Source organism: Culex pipiens, chromosome 2 (assembly GCF_016801865.2).
Source record: "Culex pipiens pallens isolate TS chromosome 2, TS_CPP_V2, whole genome shotgun sequence".
In the NCBI taxonomy this organism is placed as follows: Eukaryota; Metazoa; Arthropoda; class Insecta; order Diptera; family Culicidae; genus Culex; species Culex pipiens.
This window is the reverse complement of record NC_068938.1, coordinates 70,061,102-70,087,441: the sequence shown is the minus strand read 5'-3', so window position 1 is coordinate 70,087,441 and position 26,340 is coordinate 70,061,102. Positions and strand designations below refer to the sequence as shown.

General features: G+C 39.6%; 1 protein-coding gene across 6 annotated transcripts in view; it reads left to right on the top strand.

Moving 5' to 3' along the window:
- LOC120416081 (protein spire) overlaps positions 1-26,340 on the top strand; it is a 343,750-nt gene that overhangs the window by 103,704 nt on the left and 213,706 nt on the right. The window lies entirely within an intron of this gene.

Sequence of the window (26,340 nt, the reverse complement as noted above, 5' to 3'; positions counted from 1 at the left end):
ACAACAAGAACAACAAGAACAACAAGAACAACAAGAACAACAAGAACAACAAGAACAACAAGAACAACAAGAACAACAAGAACAACAAGAACAACAAGAACAACAAGAACAACAAGAACAACAAGAACAACAAGAACAACAAGAACAACAAGAACAACAAGAACAACAAGAACAACAAGAACAACAAGAACAACAAGAACAACAAGAACAACAAGAACAACAAGAACAACAAGAACAACAAGAACAACAAGAACAACAAGAACAACAAGAACAACAAGAACAAAAAGAACAACAAGAACAACAAGAACAACAAGAACAACAAGAACAACAAGAACAACAAGAACAACAAGAACAACAAGAACAACAAGAACAACAAGAACAACAAGAACAACAAGAACAACAAGAACAACAAGAACAACAAGAACAACAAGAACAACAAGAACAACAAGAACAACAAGAACAACAAGAACAACAAGAACAACAAGAACAACAAGAACAACAAGAACAACAAGAACAACAAGAACAACAAGAACAACAAGAACAACAAGAACAACAAGAACAACAAGAACAACAAGAACAACAAGAACAACAAGAACAACAAGAACAACAAGAACAACAAGAACAACAAGAACAACAAGAACAACAAGAACAACAAGAACAACAAGAACAACAAGAACAACAAGAACAACAAGAACAACAAGAACAACAAGAACAACAAGAACAACAAGAACAACAAGAACAACAAGAACAACAAGAACAACAAGAACAACAAGAACAACAAGAACAACAAGAACAACAAGAACAACAAGAACAACAAGAACAACAAGAACAACAAGAACAACAAGAAAAACAAGAACAACAAGAACAACAAGAACAACAAGAACATCAAAAATTACCAATTACAAAAAAGCATAAAGAATTCCATATTTTATTTCTTCTATAATTGTCTATCTCAATTCGTCAAAAAATCATTTTGAAGGTAACAAAGCATTAAACTGAATGCTGCCAAAAGAAATGTGCTTGCAAAACTTCAAGCCAACTCTAAAATCTTCACTTTCAACGTAAGCTTCAATTTCAAGTTCAATGCTACCCCATTCCAATGACTCCTCTCTCGGGGCACAACACCATCCCAAGGGTGACATCTGCGAGCTTAAAATGTGAAGAATTGTGACCGTATCGATTTCATTTGCCGCTTGGTAGTCTCCTTCAAGTCATGCCGCCACGACAGATCAATTTATGACCGCAGCAGTTGTCTCAACATTAAAAGGGCGCCCGGCATAGTCAGCGAAGAAAGTTTGCCGAACCTGAGCCCTCGATAATCTTTGTTTATACGGTTTGCGAAAATCTCGGGAAAGCGTCGCGGGAAATTCGAAACCGTCTTGAAGCACCTTGAAGCAGTAAATTTTCGCGCGTACAGAGTGAACTTTTTGCAGCTTTGGGTTTGTGCACTTGAGATCTAGGTCAGGGTAATGATTGTCAACAGCGATTATCGCGGTAGCCGATAGTGGTGAGGACGTTAAAGGGACTTTCTATAACAGGGGTGCTCAAAGTTTTTGGAGGCCGGGCCAAATTTGAAGCTCAAATGAGCTTGCGGGCCAAATTTACAAAAAAAAAGGTTATTAAAAAAATAAATTACTTTATTTTAATTTAAAAGATTCAATTTCTGTTATTTGAAAAAAGTGAATTCAAAATAATAGAAACCACAAAATAACGGTTTTCTATCGGTATTGTTGATTTTATTGTTTTAGGTATTTGAAAAAAAAGTTTTTAGCTGAATGTATTAGTTTTTAATGTTTAGTTTTTATATTTCGAAAATGGTAACATTACATGTTGAACAATTCTTCTAAAAGCGTAATTTTATGTATAGGTTAAGTGTGGCTAATGAAAAATCGTTGAGAGCCAGAATTTCAACATTTATTTCATCGAAAATTCACTAAAATTGAAATTATTTTGAACAAACCCAAACATGCTCAAATGATTCTAAATGCAAAGGAATGCATATTTAATTTATTTCAGCTGATTGCAGTTTTTTTTGGAAATTGTTTTTGCTCCTGGTTTTTCGAGCCAATTTTTTAATAGTGTGAGAGGAGTGGGTTGATCGACGAAAGCTATGTAAAATATTTGCAACATCCTCCGATTTCCACATTTTGTCTGCCTGAATCAGTTGGTAGTCAATCAGATTCGTTATCTAACTGTAATGAGTTTGAATCCATTGCACTTCAGTTTGAGGTTCAGTTCATAAAAGGGTCATTATGACTTGCAAATTAATAAAGAAAACTTATATTTTTGCAACTATTACAGAATTCTTCCTAAGTCAAACTTGAACTTTTTTTTTAATATTTCCAAAATTTTTGATGAAAGTTTTGACGATATTTACTAGTTTCACTCACAAACGTGTGAAAGTGTTTTAATTATAATTTTTTTTGAACAAATTATTTGTATCATAAAGTGGGGATCAAAATATTGATAAATCATAAGTTTTTTTATTAACAAAATATATAAAAAATTAGCATATAAATATTTAATATAAACCATAATTGTTAAAAAAAAGGATAAAATCGCTTTACAAGGGGTCAACGGGCCATTTTACATGATCATTCAAAATGGGTCCGCGGGCCACAAAATATCACCTCGCGGGCCACGTTTGGCCCGCGGGCCTTACTTTGGTCACCCCTGTTCTATAACTCTTCAAAGATATTGAGCAATCTTGCTACAGAAAAAAATGTAGAACAAGCAAAAATTCAGCGTTTTTCGTCACTGTCTACAAAACAATCTTTAAACTAAAAAAAAACTCTGACACCGGATGATGAGGTCGTATAGATGTCGCGCGACACCGCCTGAAATGATCCCCTGAAACATGCCGCGCTCGTCGTATCTCATTCATCTCTCTTTGACTACAGTCTTCTCCGTTCAACGCTCGAGAGTGGTGTGCTCGCGGTACAAGTTCTTTGGGCGGATGATAAAGTGATTGTGTGTTGTCGATTTATTGATTTATTGTTTATGATTATTGAATGAGAAAATGAAGAATGGGGCACAACCTCAACCGACGTCTTCAAGTTTAAGGTCTAGGCGGAAAGAGAGTTTGTGTATTTTGGGACCTAGACGCCGAGATCGGTGAGGTGGGTTTTGACCTAAATCCGCGCGCGAGGCCCTCGAGGAGTTTTGATGACGGGGGAGCTTATCAACGACCGACTCTCGCGCTCGCGTAGTTATAGTATAGAAGTAATATAATTATGCTTAATTTTCTCCAATTACAAACGCCCCCCAACCCTGAGGCACGGTCCCTGAGCCGTCGGTACCTTTCTACAGCGCAAAAGTGAGGGAAGCACGTCAAAAATTGATTTCGAAATTCTTGACATTTAAAGTGGCTTGCGGTTGCATATCACCTTCGACTGCTTGGAATGGGGGCCCAATTTAGGATGGCCTCAATTTCGATTTCCTTGGCATTGCGGCAGAGGTCGGGCATGTCAGCTTCCAGCATTTCACTTTGATGGTAATGATCGTACGCCCGCGCCCGCCTCGTGAACGAAAATTGCAGGAACATGGCGCTTAGAGGAGATTAGCATATTTTCCTGAACCAAAGCGGTGCGGATTGGGATTGGCTTTGAGGGAAATGAAAGTGATTATATCTCGATTTGAGATGATTTTAAACTTTCGAATGGGTCATTTTGGGTTTGCTGACCTTGCAGCGTTTATATGGCTATTGAGTCGATTTAAACAGAAAATAAATTCAACCGCAATTTTCCAAAGGAATGTAAATGTAACACATTCCTCACCTGAGTCACACGATCGCCATTTTCCAGCTCTGCTTTTCCAAAACCTTAACCGGCGCGCATCGAGACATCCCTGTCCGGTCTGCTGAATGCCATCACGCCAAACCGATTAACACGCTGTGCGGCAACAACATTCCCATAGAGCGCACCCCAGACCTTACCTAGATCTGTCCATCCATCCATCCATCCGTCGGAGGAGGTCTCACTCGGCGACCAAGGTCCGGAGATGCACCCATAAATGTCTGCTGCTGCGAAATCGCGAAGCAGAGTCGCTTTCTTTTATGTTAACCCTGAACATATTGAGCTAGACAAGGGTCTGCGCGCGGTTCTCCCGGTGTGGTATACCTCTCTTGCCCCTTGGGCAATTGGCTTGTGAATTTGCGCAGTTATCGGTAAACGTACAATTCAGGCCACACACGTGAGACAGGGGTAGGACTTTGGTTCGGCAATTCTCATGGTCTGATGGTAGGAAAGAAAACTGTTAATTTCAATTTGTTTTAACGTCCCTTTGCTATCACTTTGAACTCTTGAGACCACTTTTGAGATGTTCTAGGTCATCTAAAGTGTTCAAGAAAACAAATCTAACAATTCACCGCCGTAATAAAACCATTCTACCGTGTTGAGTCTGTGATTAGCAGAGCAGCAAGCCAGACGTGCGTCCCTCCAACACCAAATAAGTGCTAAAAAGTGTAAAAAGAGGCGATCCTCACCAGCAGGATCGGCAGATTTGAAGAAGCTAAAGAATGCCGAAGAGCTTCGAATTTTGAGCAAGGACACTCAAAATTCGTCTGGAAACCAGTTCGTTACCCTCCCTGTGGACGTGAGCGAAAAGGAAGAATTTGAACGACGGGAAAAGTTGCCACCCATTTTTGTGAAATCATCGTCATCGGATTCGGTGCGAAAGTGGCTGATCGGATTTATCAAATCTGGTGCTTTACGAGCTTCCATTCGCTTGTGTGCTGATGGAGTCAATGTTCTGCTACCTGGCAGAAAGGATTACAACTACGTTCGGGGTTTCCTGAACAACACAAAGATTGAAGACTACAGCCATGATGATCCAGTTAAACGACCCATGAAACAGGTCCTCCGAGGCCTGTACGACATGGATGTAAGTGTGATGAAAAAACTCTTAAGTTGAACGTGAAAAAACTGTTAAGTTGAACGTGATCGAAGTCTTCAAGGTGACGAGACACAACAACGACATCAAGTATCGTGATCAGCTGTACCTGAGTCATTTCGAGAAAGGATCGACAACGCCGTCTGAGCTGAAAGCAGTTCGGGCAATTTTCAACATCATCGTGACTTGGGAACGTTATCGTCCAGTGCACCGTGACGTGACGCAATGTTCGAACTGCTTACAGTTGGGACATAGTGGAAGGAACTGTTTCACCAAGAGTCGTTGTGCAACCTGCGGAAGTGAGCACAAAACTCAAGCTTGCAACACAATCAACGAGAACGCCGAAGTCAAATGTTTGAATTGCGGTGGTGACCATTCGACCAAGACTCGGAGCTGCCCAAAACGAGCTGAGTTTGTAAAAATTCGGCAGCAAGCGACGACGAGGCACCAACCAAATCGCCGCAAAGCACCCCCAGCATTCACGGACGTGGATTTTCCTGCTTTGGCGTCACCAGGAACGGGATCTGCTCGAGTGGTTACAAATCTGCAGCCATTGCCGTTGAATCAGCGGCAAAAAATTGCAAAGAATACAACACCTCCTGGCTTCAGTTAGCAACCGAGGGAAAACCAACTAGCATCAACGGATGAAGGCAGCAGTGACCTGTTTTTAACACAAGAACTTCTGAACATTTTCATCGAGATGACAACAACACTGCGTGGTTGCAAAACTCGTGCAGAACATGTGAGAACGCTTGGAGGATTTATCTTAAAATACAGTTCGTAGTTTACTCGTTCTAATGATTTTGAATAATTTAAAGAATTTCTGTTTTAGATTTAAATTTGGATTATTTTTTAATGTGATTTTTCTTTTTTACCCAAATGCATTCGAATAAATGCATAAATGTAAAACAATTTGAAGAGGAGAACTGGCAACGCTGCCATAGAAAGCAGTCACGAGTCCGCCGCGATCCGCGAATATAATCGATTTTTAACGTAAATATTTGTGTTTTTGAGCTGAGTTTTGGTTTAAATCTTGAAAAGTGTCGGTTTGGAGCTGTGCAATTGAGTTTCTGTTGGATTTTTTTTTGTTTTCTGTTGCTTATCAGCATTTTGAGTTTTGACTTGATTCGGTGGGGATGGTGTTACGCCATCCGGCAAGGGGATCTGTATTTATACGAGGAAGAGCACACCAAGCAAAGAAGGAAATAGTGCAATAGTATTGGTGAAGAAAGTTTGAGGTTGGAATTGGAAATAGAAAGAACAGTCAGCACCTTTTATTTGATGAGAAGTCGCAGTGTTTTTCTGGCTTCATTTGTGCTACAAATGTTTCTCAGTTGTGCTGGAAATTTTCGGCAAGGCCTTAGCGAGCCTTGAAAAAAGTTAGATTTTATCGAGTTGTTAAAACGAAGGTACCGTTGCGGCTGTCGTCCTCTAATTACACTGGTATTGGTCACGACACAGATGACAGTCGTAGAAGGGATAAAAGAGAAGGAAAAGCCGTTGCTGTCAAGTTGCAAGTGTGCGTGTTTGGACGAAGTGATTAGTGCTGCCAGATTTTCGATAAAGAGTGAGTGAGACAAACATAGGTTTCTCAAGGCGTTGTAATGGTTGACAAAAGGAAAAAGAGTAGGCAGAGAAGAATGAAAAATAGCGAGTGCATTGGCGTAGGGGGTTGCTTTCACTGTACGAAAGCATTGAAGCCGAATCGAAAAAGCTGGCAAAACGATTCCCATGGATACCGAAACAGAAAAACTTTGGTGAGGACTTTCCATTATTATTTTATTTATTTTTCATATAGTAAATATGCTGATTAATCCCATCAAACAAAAAGATACAATATTAACTAAGTTTGCTTTTTAAATCAGTCGTTTAAATTTAACTTCTAACTTTTACATTTAAATAAAAGAAATAAATAAATTTAATTATGTTCACTCCGCATCGCTGTAAGAGTTTAAAATCAAAATTTCAACTATGCGTTAAATCATTTATAAACTCGAATTTCGCTTAAACACACAATAAATTAAAGTAAAGTATAAACCTTCTCTTTACTCTTACAGTAGATAGCATGAGTTTAACAGAAGACATGTTAAAACTGTGTTTAATCAGCATTGCTTTTACCTCAAAAATTTTATTGGTTCAGTAATACTACACGGCTTCGTCGCGTTGTGTCTGCCGTGGCTTTTAATAGAATATTTATAAATCATGCACTTTCACACTGTACAATAATCAGTATAAGTTTAATAATAATAAAAACTAACTTTATTTGATTCACCCGCAATACCTGTCAGGGTATATCCTAGGGTTCTACCTTTCCTACTAACATTGAGTCCAAAACCTCCCTACAAACATCTATACCACTAAGGTGACGCAGGGATCCTTGCGCACTTTAGATAGGTGTTTACTAACATTCCTTCCGCTCCCCAAAGGATAGCTTAGACCCGGCAAGGACCCCCTTATGCCCTGGGCTGTATTACACACTCATCAAAAGATGAAGACATGGTATCTCCCGTGTTGGATTATTGTTCCGGATGAGGGTCTAACACAACCAGACCAAACAGAGGGATAAGCGTTGTGGAGCCATCCGTGGATAGGGCGTCCTAAATTGCTAATGCTAATGCTAATGCTAAATGTAAAACAATTTGAAGTAAATAAATGAATGTGAATAGTTAATAATAAAACGAAAATTACAACAAAGATGTTGAGTATTAAGCCATACCACTTAGCATGTAAAAGAAATGAAATTATTATAAGAAAGTTCAATTAAGACATATTAAATTTCAAAAATTAAAAAAAATCTACCGTGTCTACGATAGCAGTACACAATCAGGGTTTTCCTCGCAACTTTAGGCATGTTCTGGGTCATCTTAAGGGTCCTGGAAAGCAGCACCGAGAGTCTACCACCGTAATAACACGCTACTCCCAAGTTTACCAACACTTTGGATGACCCCGAATATTCCAAATGTGAGTCACAGAGTTCATAGTGACCACCGAAGCGTTGTAAACTTGGGAATTATGCTGGTACGGTGGTAGAATCGATGTTCCGAATTCTAGGAAAACTTTAGATGATCCAGAATATCTTACATATGAACCGCCAGACTTGAAAGAGTTAACACCTTATCCATCAATATCTAACATGCCACAATCACGCTAAGTGGATCAAAATTACCGTGGAGGTTACCGGAAAATCCAACATAAACTAGCGTGCTCAGTACACGTGCGGTAGCAAGCGCCAGAGAGCAATCGTTATTAAATGGCCCCACGGTTCATAATTTCGATTTCGATCGCCGCGCTGAAAGTGAAACCGTTCTCTGCCTTGACCGACACTTACCGATGTGCACGTGTACGTCGTACACACACATACACTATAGCTAGACGATTGCCCATAATTTCCACCTAATCCTATGCGTTCAGCTGATTTGCGTATCCGACCAACCTCATGCCCGGCTAAGGACGTCAACGGACGCGGCACGGCCTAAAATTAGATCACTTTCTTCGGTCGTTTGCACCTGCGGCCACAACACGGCTCCAGCCACCAGCCAGCGGAACTTGCTATCAATTTAAAACGCAACCAAGAGACTGCGGCTGCGCCGTGAAGGTTCGATCCGAAAGCTTGCTAAATTTGCAACCCCTTCAGCTAACGATGTGGGGTTGTAAATTTAAGCGTAAAAAAACTATAATTAATCAGTAGAAATTGTGATCAGGTAATGTCAATGTGAAGACTTAAGATCTCAAACTGAGACCCACTTGAGTGGATTCTAGCGATACAAAGAACTTCAACTTTCCCACCATACGTTCGTTCAAAGTCCGTCGTGGCGAATTTCGCACAGATAAGAATCACCAATAGATAATTCCTAACCATCATCGTCATTTTCCTCCACAAAACGTCCATTTAACTACCCAGGTTGGAGGCGTTCCCGCGTTGTTTCCCAGTATACAGTCGATCACTATCGCTAACGTCCGCTTCAATTGCTCAATTTCACCCGATATTAGCAGGCTCTCTCGTCTTTTAGTTAGGAAATTTCCCCCCACGGGTTCTTTCCAGCTTTATGGTCGTTCTCCAGTTTGTCCTTTGAACTCCCCCACAAGTCAGCACACGGTCGTCGTCATCGATATAATCGGTTCTGGGCCAAAAGGCCTGACTTCGCCGTCGTCGTCGCTGTAACTCTCGTAAAACGGCTCACCCTGTTGGGGTAAATAGCCGTGGGAACTTTCGTTACGCCAAAGAGTTTCGCGCGGAGTCCCTCCTCCCCTCGAAACTACCCGACGTCGTCGGTGACAGATAGTGGCCGGAATCGATACTTCGAGAGGCGGACCGCGCGGCGCGTTTTCCCTAGGGTCTATTTGTCTGGCGCGAGCGTTCGGCGGCGGCGCCGTCGATGATATCCCAATATCCCTCCCCAAAACCGGGCCGGCGTTCGACGCCAGAAGCCCTCTCTAATGGTAGTGTTCATAGATACGATCAAGCGGTCCACGGGACTCGGGACCGGACCGCAGCGAAATCGAAAGTGCACGAATTTAATTGTCGTGATCAATTAAAATTCAGAAATGTCCCGGCCAGCCAGCCAGATATTCAACGCTTTCGGGGAGGTTCGAGTTTGGTTGGCGAGGTAATCCTTTGCGCCACGAGTTGCGTTGCCGCGGATCGTTTTTCACCACAAATGGTCGTCGAAGTTTTATGGATTTGTTGTTTTCGGGGTGATGAAAATGAGCCATCGGCGGAAAGTTTGATGGCTTGCGAGGGAGAGAGATAGAAAGAGAGTTGCGCTGTTTTTCACGGCGTTCAAGTCAAGGTATCTGTGCGGCGGATTGAACAACCGATACGTTGCGAAATTACTTTTCGTCAGGGCTCTGGTGTGGTCGTAAAGATTTGTGGAAAACAAATTGGTTAAGGGTTTCTGGGAATGGGCGTTCGATTCGATTTCAAACACTGACAGACCACCAATCCAAAGTTGCGAGATCGAATCTCACCTGATTCATTTCAACTTTTGTTCTTATTCACAGTTCAAATTCCTTATTAAATTTTTTTAAAGATATCGATCGGGATTTGAACATGATTTGATTTGAGACAGATGCCACAACCATTAATCAATTCAAAGATCACCTGAAAAGTATGAAAGATACAGAGCAATTCCTTTGGACTCCGGATAACGATTTTTTGCATTTTTTGGATTTGCATTTGGATGGCACTTTGTGTGTACTTTTCGAATATTACCGTAAACCGGGGTGACTTTGATAGGATTTCAATTTGTTTTTAGAATATTTTCTAACAGGTAAGGTTTTTCTCAAGATTATTATTTTTAAAACATGTACTGGGGTAGGCCACACAAAGTCCATGCACTATTTTGGAAAAAAAGTTTTTTCAATAGTGTTTAGAAAAATAGTTACGTTAAAAATTCTTGGTTTTTATTCCGGGGTGACTTTGATAGTCATAGTTTTTCTTGTTAAAATCATATTTAAGATGTTCAAACTTTATTTTTATGTTAAATGTACCATCACTAAAGTAGCTGATATAGTTTGTAAGAAAAAAATCAATGTTTATATTAAGTTGACTAAGTTTATAAGCTTTTTGACAAAATACATATAAATTTTAGGTAAAATTGTTAAAAAGTCGGAATTTTGCCTGAAATTTGTTAAAAATAGTTTTGTTTATAAAATTATCGATTTATATTGCATTTTATACTGAATTCGAAGCACGAATCACAAGTTTTCACATTTTACATGAAATTTGTTCAACTGAATTTGCCAATAAATTTTGAGATTTTTTTAAATTGTGTTTCAAAAACACATATTTTTTATTATTTACAAACTTATTTAACCTTCTCCTAGTGGAAAATTGTCCAGAGAATCCGAAAATGCATTCCGTTTTCCGATTAAAAATCATGTTCATTGAGAAAATCATGACACTTTGAGAAGTTTAAAATAATGACTTATATCCACATTTTCTTAACTATAGTTAACTAACTTTATAAACTTTTCAAAAATTTATGAAAAGTTCTTCATGAGGTACTTTGAACACTTCTCTACCACGGTCAGTATGTTTCTGAACCATTCCTTTCGTATTTTAATTGTACTCTTCGTTTTGCGGAAAAATCGCAAACCTATCAAAGTCACCCCGGCTATCAAAGTCACCCCGTTTTACGGTACCTCTTTTAAGATATAATTTTACCTCAAATTTGACTGAAAATGCGACATTACACCAGAATAGTGGTAAAATTACACATTTTTTCTGACATGAAAGATGAACCCCTTCCCAGATGTAATGATTTTTTTTTCTGTGTAGATATGTATAGATATGGTCAACATAAGTGATTTTAAAAATTTATTGTAAAGGCTGATCTGATTTTTTTTAAAGTGCAATTCATGTCAAATAGGGAATCGGTTGCATCGTATCAAAAAGTGGTCAAAGACAAACTTGTAGGAAATTTGACGGGCTTTCCGAAAAAAATACATTGAAAGAAAATAACACGCCACTTCTCTCATGCTCATGCTCATGCTCATGCTGAAAGAAAATAACACGCCACTTTTATGAGATTTTTTTATTTTTAAGTTTAAAAGTAAAATTTGAAGGTGAGCCCACGATTTTTTTTCGTTCAAAATTTTTGTGAAAATTGTCTAAGATGTTACGAAAAGACTCACGAAAAATGCAGGATGGAGCAATTCACCTAAAAAATACAAAAATCATTTACTGAAACTGTTTTTTCAAAAGTGCTCTAAACGTCAAAATTTTCTAAAAACCGAACACGTGAGTCGATTCTCCAGACAATTTTACATAAAAGTCTTCATATTGACCATTGTCCTAAGTCGAATCTGCTGTATTGTGATACGAGGGAATAAAAGACAGTTTGTAGACTTATTTTACCAGGGTTGTATTTCCGACGACTTCTTGGTTGACCCGACTCGTCCAGGGTCCGTTGACGAAAGAGGACGAATCACTAGCGCAGGGCGCTTTTATAAGATAGTTTTACATTTCTTAACGTTGGTATAACTGCTATAGTATACTTCCTGACAGCTTAAGGCGTTGACTTACAATGCACTGCAACGTTACAGCAACGACTCAAATAGGGTTTTACACATCAGAACCCTTGTGAAGTTTCAGCGGTTTTAAAAATCAAAATGTTTTGAAAAAATGGGTTTTTGATGGTTTTTGGATATTTCTATATGACAGGCTTGATTTTTCAGTCTCGAAAATATTTTTACCGGAAAGCTCATCCAATTTCCCATTAGTTTGTCTTTGACCACATTTCAATTGGATGCATGGGCTTGCAGATACAGTCGACTCTCTGGCTGTCGATATTCTCGATATCAATATTGCTCCAGCTGTCAATAAATTTTTCAGTCCCTTCTAAAAGCATGCTTTGAATTTTTGTTCTCTAATTTGATAACTCCTTCTCTCGACGGTCGCTTCAATATCGACAACGAGAAAGTCCACTGTGTAAGCTAATTTACTATCCAGGTTACTACACTACACTGAAAAAATATTATATTTTCAGTTATGAGCAAAGTAATTAGCTAATATCGGTAAGCCCATGCAACCAATTAAAATGTGGTCAAAGACAAACTTATGGGAAATTGGACGAGCTTTCCGGTAAAAATATTTTTGAGACTGAAAAATCAAGTCTGTCGTATACAAATTGCCAAAAACCATCAAAAAACCAATTTTTTCAACAATTTTATTTTTAAAACCGCTGTAACTTCACAAGGATTTGACTTAGGACAATGGTCAACATGGAGACTTTTAAGTAAAATTGTCTGGAGAATCGACTCTCGTGTTCGGTTTTTGAAATATTTGACGTTTAGAGCACTTTTGAAAAATCATTTTCAGTAAATGATTTTTGTATATTTTTAGGTGAATTGCTCCATCCTGCATTTTTCGTGAGTCTTTTTATAACATCTCAGGCAATTTTCACAAAAAGCACTTTTGAAAAAAAAAGTTTCAGTAAATGATTTTTGTATTTTTTTAGGTGAGTTGCTCCATTCTGCATTTTTCGTGAGTCTTTTTGTAATATCTTAGGCAATTTTCACAAAAATTTTGAACGAAAAAAAATCGTGGGCTCACCTTCAAATTTGACTTTTAAACTTAAAAATTAATAAATCCCATAAAAGTGGCGTGTTGTTTTCTTTCAGTGTATTTTTTTGGAAAGCCCGTCAAATTTCCTACAAGTTTGTCTTCGACTACTTTTAAATACGATGCAACGGATTCGAGATACAGCAATATTTAAATTACGAAAGAAAAAAATATTTAAAACACTTACGCCCTTCTCAAATGTCATTATCGAGTGTAACTGGCTTCATATACACAAAAATGGCTTTTATAGGCCTAGGATAACATGTCTACAAAGTTTCATTGAAATCGGAGAGGGTCGAGAAAAAAGTACCTGAAAAATTCCGGCTTTGGGCTGGAATTGCTCATAAATAATTTTATTCAAATGATCGGAAAGTTTCACAATACTTTCATTTTTTTTAAATTAAATCAGACGAATACTTCCTGACGCTTTTCCGGTGATGTAGATGTGATGTGTCCGATATCAAAATTTATGTAAAGTACTTTTCGATTTAAAATTTGATTTTACATGGAAACCTTTTTTCCCAAAATTTGGCAGCACTGCCAAATGAATGTTGCCCAACTTGTGCCATAGCTCAAAACATGGCATTTTTGGCATTAAAATTTATCCAGAAATGTAAATGTTTTAAAATTGTTGTGTTGCGCAAGTATTTTTTGTGTGTGAAATGTCCAATACAAAAAAAAAAGTTATAAAAGGAGTGTAACAATATTAATTTTTGTGGAAAGTTTCAGGTAATACAACTTTGCCAAAGACACCAAATCGATCAAAAAACCCATTTGCAAGATATAGATTTTTGAATATTTAATTGTCTTTTTTGTATGGAAGGTTATTTATTTGGTCATACAAAAAAAATACACATAAAGTTTCGTTCAAATAAAAAAAATCATAAAATTTGTTCATTCTTAGAGACCATCCATAAACCACGTAGACACTTTTTTGGAAATCGCCGACCGCGAAAATTCCCTACATGTTTGTCGAAGGGTGCAAAACGAACCGATTTGATCCTGATGAGTTATTATCAATGCGATAAAAAGAAATAGGAATAACTCTTGAAGGTCGGGACCGTGGTGTAGGGGTAAGCGTGATTGCCTCTCACCCAGTCGGCCTGGGTTCGATCCCAGAAGGTTCCGGTGGCAAATTTTGAGACAAGATTTGTCTGATCACGCCTTCCGTCGGACGGGAAGTAAATGTTGGCCCCGGACTAACCTAAAAAGGTTAGGTCGTTAGCTCAGTCCAGATGTAGGAGTCGTCTCCCAATCCAAAGGTCGTCAGTTCGAATCCCGGGGTGGATGGAAACTAAGGTGTAAAAAGAGGTTTGCAATTGCCTCAACAATCAAGCCTTCGGACACCTAGTTTCGAGTAGGAATCTCGCAATCGAGAGTCTTAATGTATTGCAAAAAAAAACTTATTGAAATGAGAATCGAGCTGGTAACTTTTTGGTTGGCAATTCATGATGAAATGAAAGGTGCAGATCACAAACTTCTTCTTCTCTATGAATACGAGCGTGCTGCAAAATTTCTTTTAAAAGGTAACATTTTTTGTAGCAAGTCCACTATGACAGATTTTGATACATTTTTCCTGTGGGTGTAGAGAAACAAAATTTGACCAACAGCTTAAACCACACTCAAAATCGTGTCCGCGCAGTTCAACTATCTAAGTACTTTTCTAAAAGGTCAACTGGCGACTCCGGTCTGGGAAAATCGTGGCCCCATTTCGAGTCGCGCTCGCGCACATGTACCTGCACAAACCAGCTAGAAATGTGGAAAAACGAGGTTTCCCCGTGACTTGAGTTACCCAATTTTCCACCATTTTTCATCTGGAAAGGCCACGGCGCAGGTCAGAACAATAAACTCACGCCCTGGTCCCAGAGCCCTACTGTCCTCCCGAGAAGCCTTGTTATTTATGACCACTGGTCGAATCGGAACCCTTTGGACTCGCGCGATTGCAGTCGTGGTGTGCCAAAAATCGTGCCCGAAAGGGTTAGGCATTTCTTCGCGACATGAACTGCAATATTTATGATCTGCGTGCCAACCTGAACAACACCTTCCCCGGATTGAGCATTCAGAGCCGGCTGGGGAGGTGATAATTTTGGGGGTTTTTAATACCTTCCTCTTGAAGGTTATGCGGGATCGAAGGTCAGGTCCGTCGCGCGCAGCGGTGTTCAAATTTTTGGGTCAGGTCGCTCAATACCGCGCTGACCTTTGCAACCTTGCCATTATCTCACGCTTTTTTTGGGGGCGCTTTTCTGCGTCGGATCTCCGTGTACAATGGGAGGGCAATTATGGCGCGCTTTGCGCGCAGTTATGAAGATTAATTAGATCTGCGCGAGAAGCTCATCAAAAGTAGTTCGAGCGTGTACCTAGACCTTGAGCTGTCAAATCTGCGCGAAGTACACAAAAAGATCCGTCGAAGAAGTGCGGTTCGTGGGTTTCGCAATAATAGGTATAGCTGTTATTAACCTGACAAAAAGTGCCCCGATCGAAGGTTGGAGCTGCCGAAGATGGAGTTGTTCTCGGGAATGATCTTCGCAGGCGAAAGCTACCTCTGAAGCAATCTAATCAAGCGCGGTCGAAAATAGCAACTTCATCAACTCCGACAATCGAAAGTATTAACTCATTCTAACGTTTTCCCTTTCGGAATCTTGCGCAGAATTCCCAAAGCCCATTGAACTCTTTCGATTTGTTCGGCCGAGCGATTCGTTTAATTTTTCACACCGGCCACACGCGCGAAACAACTGCCCGTTAGGGGTAGGCTTGATGTTTGTGCTCCTCAATATCTTGAAACTTTATCAGTAGTACCGTAATCGCCAGTTTTACCCTATGAGGAAAATTGATTTTTGTTTCTACGAGTAACATACGTGAGGTGGCGTGGTGCGGAGGAAATCGGCAATTAAACCCGGATTCTTCGCAAACCGACGACACGCCGACGAACGAGGTCCGCTGGAAAGAAGTGTCTCAAATCGGTGGTGTTTCACGGTGGTTTGATTCGAAATGGAATGAGGAAATGTTACGGCTGAAATCTGGTTGAAAGGAATCTTACAGTTGTTTCGATTTCGATTCATTTGAGGTGTTGATGGAACTTCAATCCGTTGAATTAAGTCGCTTGGTATCAATTTGTTCTAGTGGCGATTCGTTTGATATCAAAGTCTGCGAAGTTTTCATTTGTTCTACAATTTGACTTATTGTTTCTGTTACCGGAAACATACGCACTATGCATCTCTAGAACGACCCGAGTTTAAAGTTTGACGATCTAGTGCTTGTTATGGCAATAGAAACACAAGTCTGAACTGTACGGAATACTTTGATGACCCAGGACATCCCAATATATATAAAAATTAGTCTACCATACTCACTAAAGCTATTCAGCTAAGCTTCGGAGGTCAAGATTCGACGACCACTTTCTTATTACGACGGTAGACACACCAGTCTTTACTTCAGGGAGTACTTGAATGTTACAAGACATCACAATACATCAATAAAGTAATCTTCCTGACTCACGGCAGCTATGCAAGTAGAATTCGAGATCTTATTTCGACGACCTATTACTTGTTACACAGAAACTGCACGTTGATAGTCTCAGCGGTCCTAAAACTAAAAAGGTCATGTGCATCTCAAATATCAACATACTCACAGAAGATGTATGAGTATGAATTGGGGTCGCACTATTGCTTATTACGGCGATAGACAGGTCTAAACTACCAGAAGTCTCCAAATGATCTAGCATATCCCAACATATCAACAACGTAGTCGACCATATTCACTGAAGCTATCTGAGTGTGATCTAAAATGGAAGTCCGACGACCTCTTGCTCAAGACTCAGGGGAACGCTCGGATGCCTTAGAATACCTATAAAAGATCCGTGCGAATACATCAGCCAGGATTGATCTATAGATCGTAATCACAGCTTAGACATTGCAGTTGCAGATATACCGCACCTGATGACATCTCTCCGATGAGCAATCCGTACATCCTCCAAATTGATACCTGTCCGATTGAATGCCGCACGGACGCTTGAAGCGCCTCCTGTTCATTTCAATTAAGTCCGGAACCGTGAATCAACCGTCCAATTGCTGATGATCGTTCATGTCTTCGCAGGCAGCGCTACCCCTTTGAAGATGGATCACTCGTACGCGTTCGTTATCCTCCCGTCCGTCCAATCTGGCCGTTTGAACAAGTAAAAGTAGTCTATGATTTGCATTTGCACAAACATACACGGCGTTCCCGCAACGCAATATCCCCCCTACGAGAGTTCTTCCCAAGACGACTTTCCAAGCACCGCGAGCAAGAAGCAATAAATTAACTTCGGCTTAACCTGTCAGTACCAATCGAAGCCTCGTAAGACCTTTCGATATGCCCTCCCCACCTCCTCCCCCCGTAGTTTCCCCCTGCGGGAAAACAACAAGATCTCCGACCAGCTTTCCGATAGCAGTTAGCGCAATCGAAACCCCTCCTGAGCAAACATTCATCTTCACCGAACCTCCCGCGCGTACGTACGTATAACGTCTCGACGAGATGATTATTGTGGTTGAGCATCGGGGGACCCCCTGGAACCACCACCTCCCCCTCGTACAACGAGCCGTGGACGCAGTGGAAAATGCTTTTAATCAAATAAATTACAAGTTTCGCGCATCGTCGGAGGGAGCGAGCAGAAATGTGTGGTAGCGATTTTCCACTTCCTCCCGCACCGATATCGGCGACTTGTGTGTGTGGACTGGACGACGGACAAGTGTCCACGGGTAAACATTTTGTTTTGCGCGCGATAGTAGACGGAACGGCACATGGCGTCGTCGTCAATGAACTTGGATCGATTGCCGGAAGGGGTCCGGCGGGAGCAGGATGTCGAAGCAAGTGAAAGCTGCGCCGTAAATCCTTGGGATGGATTGCCCAGGGATTCGGATGCGGCTTGTTGTGTGATTTGATGGATGTCCGTTAAAGCGCCGATGACTGAATTTAGTGGGGTAGTGACGGATGATCCGCTGAATGAGATATGATGCAGACGCGCTAGATACTCAATCCATTATTTTGACATAGGACTATGTCTCTACTTACTATATTGGGGGGCCAGTTCAGAAATTCGATCCAAAGCGTCACTTTTAAGCGTTAAAAAAGGGGACATTTTGAACGCTTATATCTTTTTTCCCTGTGAATCAATCCAGATGGTTGGACCACCAATCGAAAGAGGAAGACTTCAGCTATTGTTTAACTACATAGATAGTTTGACTAAACATAGTTAAAGCACTTAAAACATGCAATCAAAATGAGTAATTTTTCAGTACAAATCGGACAGATGACCAATCAGAGCGAGCGTATGCATTCGAGACCGCGCCCCTTTTGTGCCGTTCTCCGGCTGTGCCGCTATTTAACCAGAAAATTTCGCAAAATCAAGTCACATTGGAACGAGCACTCGATCTGTGCACGTCGGGCCGGCGCGGAGCAGTAACAGCAGCGGCCAATAGAAGAAGAGGACCAGCAATCAGAAGGAAGAACCACCGGCAGCAGAAGGAGGAAATTCGAGCGAAGCGGACGGCGTGGAAGTCGCTATGATGCGGCGGTTCTCATGAAAAATGGCCAATTCGACTGTGGTGAAAAAAAACCTGGAGTGGCCGGTGCCCTCAAAGAAGGTTCCCTCGGGGCCTGGGGGGACATTTACAGAAACATACGAGTTGTGGCAATATGGGTATCAAAATTCATGGTTTTTGATACTGACCATAATAATGGCCATTTTGACAGTAGTGACCACAACCTGGAGTGGCCGGTGCCCTCAAAGAAGGTTCCCTCGGGGCGTGGGGGGACATTTACAGAAACATACGAGTTGTGGCAATATGGGTATCAAAATTCATGGTTTTTTATACTGAACATAATAATGGCCATTTCGACAGTAGTGGCCACAACCTGGAGTGGCCGGTGCCCTCAAAGAAGGTTCCCCCGGGGCCTGGGGGGACATTTACAGAAACATACGAGTTGTGGCAATATGGGTATCAAAATTCATGGTTTTTGATACTGACCATAATAATGGCCATTTTGACAGTAGTGACCACAACCTGGAGTGGCCGGTGCCCTCAAAGAAGGTTCCCCCGGGGCCTGGGGGGACATTTACAGAAACATACGAGTTGTGGCAATACAGGTATCAAAATTCATGGTTTTTTATACTGAACATAATAATGGCCATTTCGACAGTAGTGGCCAAAACCTGGAGTGGTCGGTGCCCTCAAAGAAGGTTCCCTCGGGGCCTGGGGGGACATTTACAGAAACATACGAGTTGTGGCAATATGGGTATCAAAATTCATGGTTTTTGATACTGACCATAATAATGGCCATTTTGACAGTAGTGACCACAACCTGGAGTGGCCGGTGCCCTCAAAGAAGGTTCCCTCGGGGCCTAGGGGGACATTTACAGAAACATACGAGTTGTGGCAATACGGGTATCAAAATTCATGGTTTTTTATACTGAACATAATAATGGCCATTTCGACAGTAGTGGCCACAACCTGGAGTGGCCGGTGCCCTCAAAGAAGGTTCCCTCGGGGCCTGGGGGGACATTTACAGAAACATACGAGTTGTGGCAATATGGGTATCAAAATTCATGGTTTTTGATACTGACCATAATAATGGCCATTTTGACAGTAGTGACCACAACCTGGAGTGGCCGGTGCCCTCAAAGAAGGTTCCCCCGGGGCCTGGGGGGACATTTACAGAAACATACGAGTTGTGGCAATACAGGTATCAAAATTCATGGTTTTTTATACTGAACATAATAATGGCCATTTCGACAGTAGTGGCCAAAACCTGGAGTGGTCGGTGCCCTCAAAGAAGGTTCCCTCGGGGCCTGGGGGGACATTTACAGAAACATACGAGTTGTGGCAATATGGGTATCAAAATTCATGGTTTTTGATACTGACCATAATAATGGCCATTTTGACAGTAGTGACCACAACCTGGAGTGGCCGGTGCCCTCAAAGAAGGTTCCCTCGGGGCCTAGGGGGACATTTACAGAAACATACGAGTTGTGGCAATACGGGTATCAAAATTCATGGTTTTTTATACTGAACATAATAATGGCCATTTCGACAGTAGTGGCCACAACCTGGAGTGGCCGGTGCCCTCAAAGAAGGTTCCCTCGGGGCCTGGGGGGACATTTACAGAAACATACGAGTTGTGGCAATATGGGTATCAAAATTCATGGTTTTTGATACTGACCATAATAATGGCCATTTTGACAGTAGTGACCACAACCTGGAGTGGCCGGTGCCCTCAAAGAAGGTTCCCTCGGGGCCTGGGGGGACATTTACAGAAACATACGAGTTGTGGCAATATGGGTATCAAAATTCATGGTTTTTGATACTGACCATAATAATGGCCATTTTGACAGTAGTGACCACAACCTGGAGTGGCCGGTGCCCTCAAAGAAGGTTCCCTCGGGGCCTGGGGGGACATTTACAGAAACATACGAGTTGTGGCAATATGGGTATCAAAATTCATGGTTTTTGATACTGACCATAATAATGGCCATTTTGACAGTAGTGACCACAACCTGGAGTGGCCGGTGCCCTCAAAGAAGGTTCCCTCGGGGCGTGGGGGGACATTTACAGAAACATACGAGTTGTGGCAATATGGGTATCAAAATTCATGGTTTTTTATACTGAACATAATAATGGCCATTTCGACAGTAGTGGCCACAACCTGGAGTGGCCGGTGCCCTCAAAGAAGGTTCCCCCGGGGCCTGGGGGGACATTTACAGAAACATACGAGTTGTGGCAATATGGGTATCAAAATTCATGGTTTTTGATACTGACCATAATAATGGCCATTTTGACAGTAGTGACCACAACCTGGAGTGGCCGGTGCCCTCAAAGAAGGTTCCCCCGGGGCCTGGGGGGACATTTACAGAAACATACGAGTTGTGGCAATACAGGTATCAAAATTCATGGTTTTTTATACTGAACATAATAATGGCCATTTCGACAGTAGTGGCCAAAACCTGGAGTGGTCGGTGCCCTCAAAGAAGGTTCCCTCGGGGCCTGGGGGGACATTTACAGAAACATACGAGTTGTGGCAATATGGGTATCAAAATTCATGGTTTTTGATACTGACCATAATAATGGCCATTTTGACAGTAGTGACCACAACCTGGAGTGGCCGGTGCCCTCAAAGAAGGTTCCCTCGGGGCCTAGGGGGACATTTACAGAAACATACGAGTTGTGGCAATACGGGTATCAAAATTCATGGTTTTTTATACTGAACATAATAATGGCCATTTCGACAGTAGTGGCCACAACCTGGAGTGGCCGGTGCCCTCAAAGAAGGTTCCCTCGGGGCCTGGGGGGACATTTACAGAAACATACGAGTTGTGGCAATATGGGTATCAAAATTCATGGTTTTTGATACTGACCATAATAATGGCCATTTTGACAGTAGTGACCACAACCTGGAGTGGCCGGTGCCCTCAAAGAAGGTTCCCTCGGGGCCTGGGGGGACATTTACAGAAACATACGAGTTGTGGCAATATGGGTATCAAAATTCATGGTTTTTGATACTGACCATAATAATGGCCATTTTGACAGTAGTGACCACAACCTGGAGTGGCCGGTGCCCTCAAAGAAGGTTCCCTCGGGGCCTAGGGGGACATTTACAGAAACATACGAGTTGTGGCAATACGGGTATCAAAATTCATGGTTTTTGATACTGTACATGAAAATTGACATTCCGACAGTAGTGGCCACAACCTTGAGTGGCCGGTGATCTCAAAGCAGGTTTCCCCGGGGCCCGGAGGGTCTTTAACAGAACCATACGAGTTGTGGCAATATGGACATCAAAATTCATGGTTTTTGATACTGAACATGAAAATTGACATTTCGACCGTAGTGGCCACAACCTGGAGTTGCCGGTGCCCTCATGGAAGGTTCACCTTGGGAGAACATTTATGACAATTTTGCCGACAAATCTATGAAACAAAATAAAATAATGTTATTTCAGATTTCACTAGCAATCCAAAAACACATTCAAATTGTTTGGTCCTATGTCTTTCGGTTATGTCTCTGACATACCATCTTGAACTTTTTTTTTTTGATGAAGCATACAAAAAATCTTTCATCGATTGCATCATTCAACTTAGAGATACTACAAGGATCGACCATTGATTTTAATACATGGTGTAGATACAAATCCCAATACAAATTTCCCTGATTTTTCCCAAACCTCTGCTGACGATCAAAAATATTGTTTCATTTTTTCATTTATTTTTGAAAAACATATTGTTGGTATCGTTTTTCAAAAAAAATAAAGATAAAGAAAAAAATATTTGAAAAAATAAACGAGCTCCATCGATTCGCTTGTTGCCCATTCTAAAAAAAAGAAATTGTTGCCATGAGAAACGATGGGACTTATTTTTTTTTCAACAAACGATCAACAACAACTTTACGTTCCCAAACCTACTCAAACGCAGGATTGTTTTTAAATTGTATTCAGGTGATTTAACTTATGTTTCTATTCAAATTTAAAAAAAAATCCGTTTAAAAATGTTAAGTAACAAAAAACATATTCATTTTGAAATAATTTGCTTTTCGATAAATTTTCAAACCGTAGCCATTTTTAAGCACAATTATGATTCAATATGATAGAATAAAATTGATAAGACAGTTGACAAAACAATTTGGAATATTTTGGTAGTGTGCATGAATACCGTATAAAAAATAAAAATTCGTCATATTTGTGTCAAATATGTGTTGAGCAATAGATAAGTAAGAACAAAAAAATCCGTCGTCTTACTTATTATCAAAAAAGTGTTTCATGGCAAAAATGAAAATTTCACCAAAAATATGATTTTATTATAAATATTTTTAATGTGATTTAGATTTTTGCCAAAAAGATTTTAAATCCAAATCTCTTTTTATGAAAGTTGCCCTGATTTGAAAATTAATTTTTGAACCGAGAAACCTATATTCAATGTTCATTAAGAACATTACCCCAACCCTGCCTTTAGACGGGTTTCGATTTTTAAAAATCGTCAAAAATCCATTTTTCAACCAATTTGTGATCTTTAAAAAGCATTACAAAAAGAACTCTTAAAATTTTAGAAAATTTATGGGTTGGAAGTTTTACTTGTTTTATTTGACTTTGCCAATGTTTTTAAAAATGTATTTTTTAGAGGTCAACTTTGGCAGTATTTTTTACTAACATTTTTTATATTTTAAGTAAAAAGAAGTATGCAGTAATTTTTCGAGTGCCCCAGACTATGCCTCCAAGAATTTATTTACAATTTAATTTATAATGGTGCCATTTTAAAGAAGAAAATGTGAAAGACATGCAAAAAATTGAAAAAGTTACTACCAAAATCAAACATAAACTTAATAGATAAACGCAAATAAAAATAATTCAAATGAAACAACAACAAAATTGGGGCAGTAGAGGGTTAATACATTTTTTTGGCGAGATTTATTTTTTCAGAGAAGAGCACCAAAACCGGAAATGGATTTTATTTATTTGGTTCAAACTTTATGGCCAAAGAAGTCATCTTGTGCCGTTTGTGTATCCATACAATGTTGGCAGCTGTTCATACAAAAGTGGTTCGTAAATATTTGAAAATCTGTAACTTTTGAAGGAATTTTCTGATCGATTTGGTGTCTTCGGTAAAGTTGTAGGTATTGATAAGAAATTTCATAAAAAATAGGCAACCGAAAAAAATGCTGATTTTGAAATTAACGTTTCTTTTCAGAAAAAATCACTTTCCCAAAATTATTTTTTTAAATGATGTCCTTGATTCCTGCATATTTTTTGGAAGGTTCAGAAAGCAAATAATTCAAAAATAACAAGAAAATTTAAGTTTTTTAAGTCACATCCAAACATACCCTCATTTTCTTTACCAATATCTCAGCGAATGGTCCAATTTTCAATTCAAAAAATATTTTTTTTTTTTTTTTTTTTAATTTATATTTATTCAAATTTCTTTTCCATGTACATTCATTCAGCTAAAATATTATTGAGTGTCCAATCACAAACGATGACTTTTCACCTCAATTTTAAATACTAGCAACTTTTATTTATTCATGAAATATTGTAGCTTTCGCTATTCAGTGATTTCAAATGTAGGAGGTCCTACATGTACAAAAGGGAAAAGGGATACTTAAAACTAACTTATAAACTATATAAAGAGCGGATCAATGCAGCTGAAGACTGCAATGATTTTTGTCGAAATGCATCAATTATCTTATTGGACATAACATCCAAAGTGTCAACTTCGGCTAATTGATGAAGTTCACTGGTGCTGAACCAGGGAGGAAGTTTCAGAATCATTTTCAGAATTTTGTTCTGAATCCTCTGAAGTTTTTTCTTCCTGGTTAAGCAACAGCTTGTCCAGATCGGCACAGCATAAAGCATGGCAGGTCTGAAAATTTGTTTATAAATTAACAGTTTATTCTTGAGACAAAGTCTAGAATTCCTGTTTATAAGTGGATACAAACATTTAATATATTTGTTACATTTAACCTGGATACTTTCAATGTGATCCTTGTAAGTAAGGTTTTTGTCAAAACCAAGTCCAAGATATTTCACTTGATCCTCCCACTTTAAATTTACCTCATTCATCTTTATAATGTGATGACTTTTTGGTTTAAGAAAATCAGCCCTTGGTTTGTGAGGGAAAATAATAAGTTGAGTTTTTGCAGCATTTGGAGTAATTTTCCATTCTTTCAAATAAGAATTGAAAATATCCAAGCTTTTTTGTAATCTTCTTGTGATGACACGAAGGCTTCTGCCTTTGGCGGAGATGCTTGTGTCATCAGCAAAAAGTGATTTCTGACATCCTGGGGGCAAATCAGGCAAGTCAGAAGTAAAAATATTGTATAAAATTGGACCCAAAATGCTTCCTTGAGGGACGCCGGCACGTACAGGTAGTTGATCAGATTTGCTATTCTGATAACATACCTGCAGAGTACGATCCGTCAAATAATTTTGAATAATTTTCACGATATAAATCGGAAAATTAAACCTTTTCAATTTCGCAATCAAACCTTTATGCCAAACACTGTCAAATGCTTTTTCTATGTCTAGAAGAGCAGCGCCAGTAGAATAGCCCTCAGATTTGTTGCTTCGAATTAAATTTGAAACTCTCAACAACTGATGAGTAGTTGAATGCCCAAGGCGAAATCCAAACTGCTCATCAGCGAAAATTGAATTTTCATTAATGTGCGTCATCATTCTATTAAGAATTATTCTTTCGAATAATTTACTAATAGATGAAAGCAAACTAATGGGCCGATAGCTTGAGGCTTCAGCAGGATTTTTATCCGGTTTCAAAATCGGAATTACTTTGGCATTTTTCCAACTACTGGGAAAATATGCCAAATCAAAACATTTGTTGAAAATTTTGACCAAGCTACTTAAAGTTGCTTCTGGTAATTTTTTAATTAAAATGTAAAAAATGCCATCCTCACCAGGGGCTTTCATATTTTTAAATTTTTTGATAATAGATTTTATTTCATTCAGATCCGTATTAAAAACTTCATCTGATGAAAATTCTTGCTCAACAATATTCTGAAATTCTATTGAAATTTTATTTTCAATAGGACTCAAAACATTCAAGTTGAAATTATGAGCACTCTCAAACTGCTGAGCAAGTTTTTGAGCTTTTTCCCCATTAGTTAATAGAATATTATCACCATCTTTTAAAGAAGGGATGGGTTTTTGAGGTTTCTTAAGAACCTTTGAAAGTTTCCAAAAAGGTTTGGAATAAGGTTTAATTTGTTCGACATCTCTTGCGAACTTTTCATTTCGCAGGAGAGTGAATCTGTGGTCAATAACCTTTTGCAAATCTTTTTGAATTCGCTTCAGTGCAGGATCACGAGAACGTTGATACTGTCTTCGGCGAACATTTTTCAGACGAATCAGAAGCTGAAGATCGTCATCAATAATGGGAGAATCAAATTTGACTTGGACTTTAGGAATAGCAATATTCCTAGCATCCAAAATTGCATTAGTTAAAGATTCCAAGGCTGAATCAATATCAGCTTTGGTTTCTAAAACAAAATCATGATTTAAATTATTCTCAATATGATGCTGATACCTGTCCCAATTAGCTTTGTGGTAATTAAACACAGAACTATTGGGTCTGGTAACTGCTTCATGAGAAAGTGAAAAAGTTACTGGAAGATGATCAGAATCAAAATCAGCATGAGTCACTAAAGGACCACAATACTGACTTTGATTTGTCAACACCAAATCAATTGTTGATGGATTTCTAACAGAAGAAAAGCAAGTTGGCCCATTCGGGTATAAAACCGAATAAAGACCAGAAGTGCAATCTCTGAACAGAATTTTACCATTAGAATTTACTTTTGAATTATTCCAAGATTGGTGTTTGGCATTAAAATCACCGATGATCAAAAATCGAGATC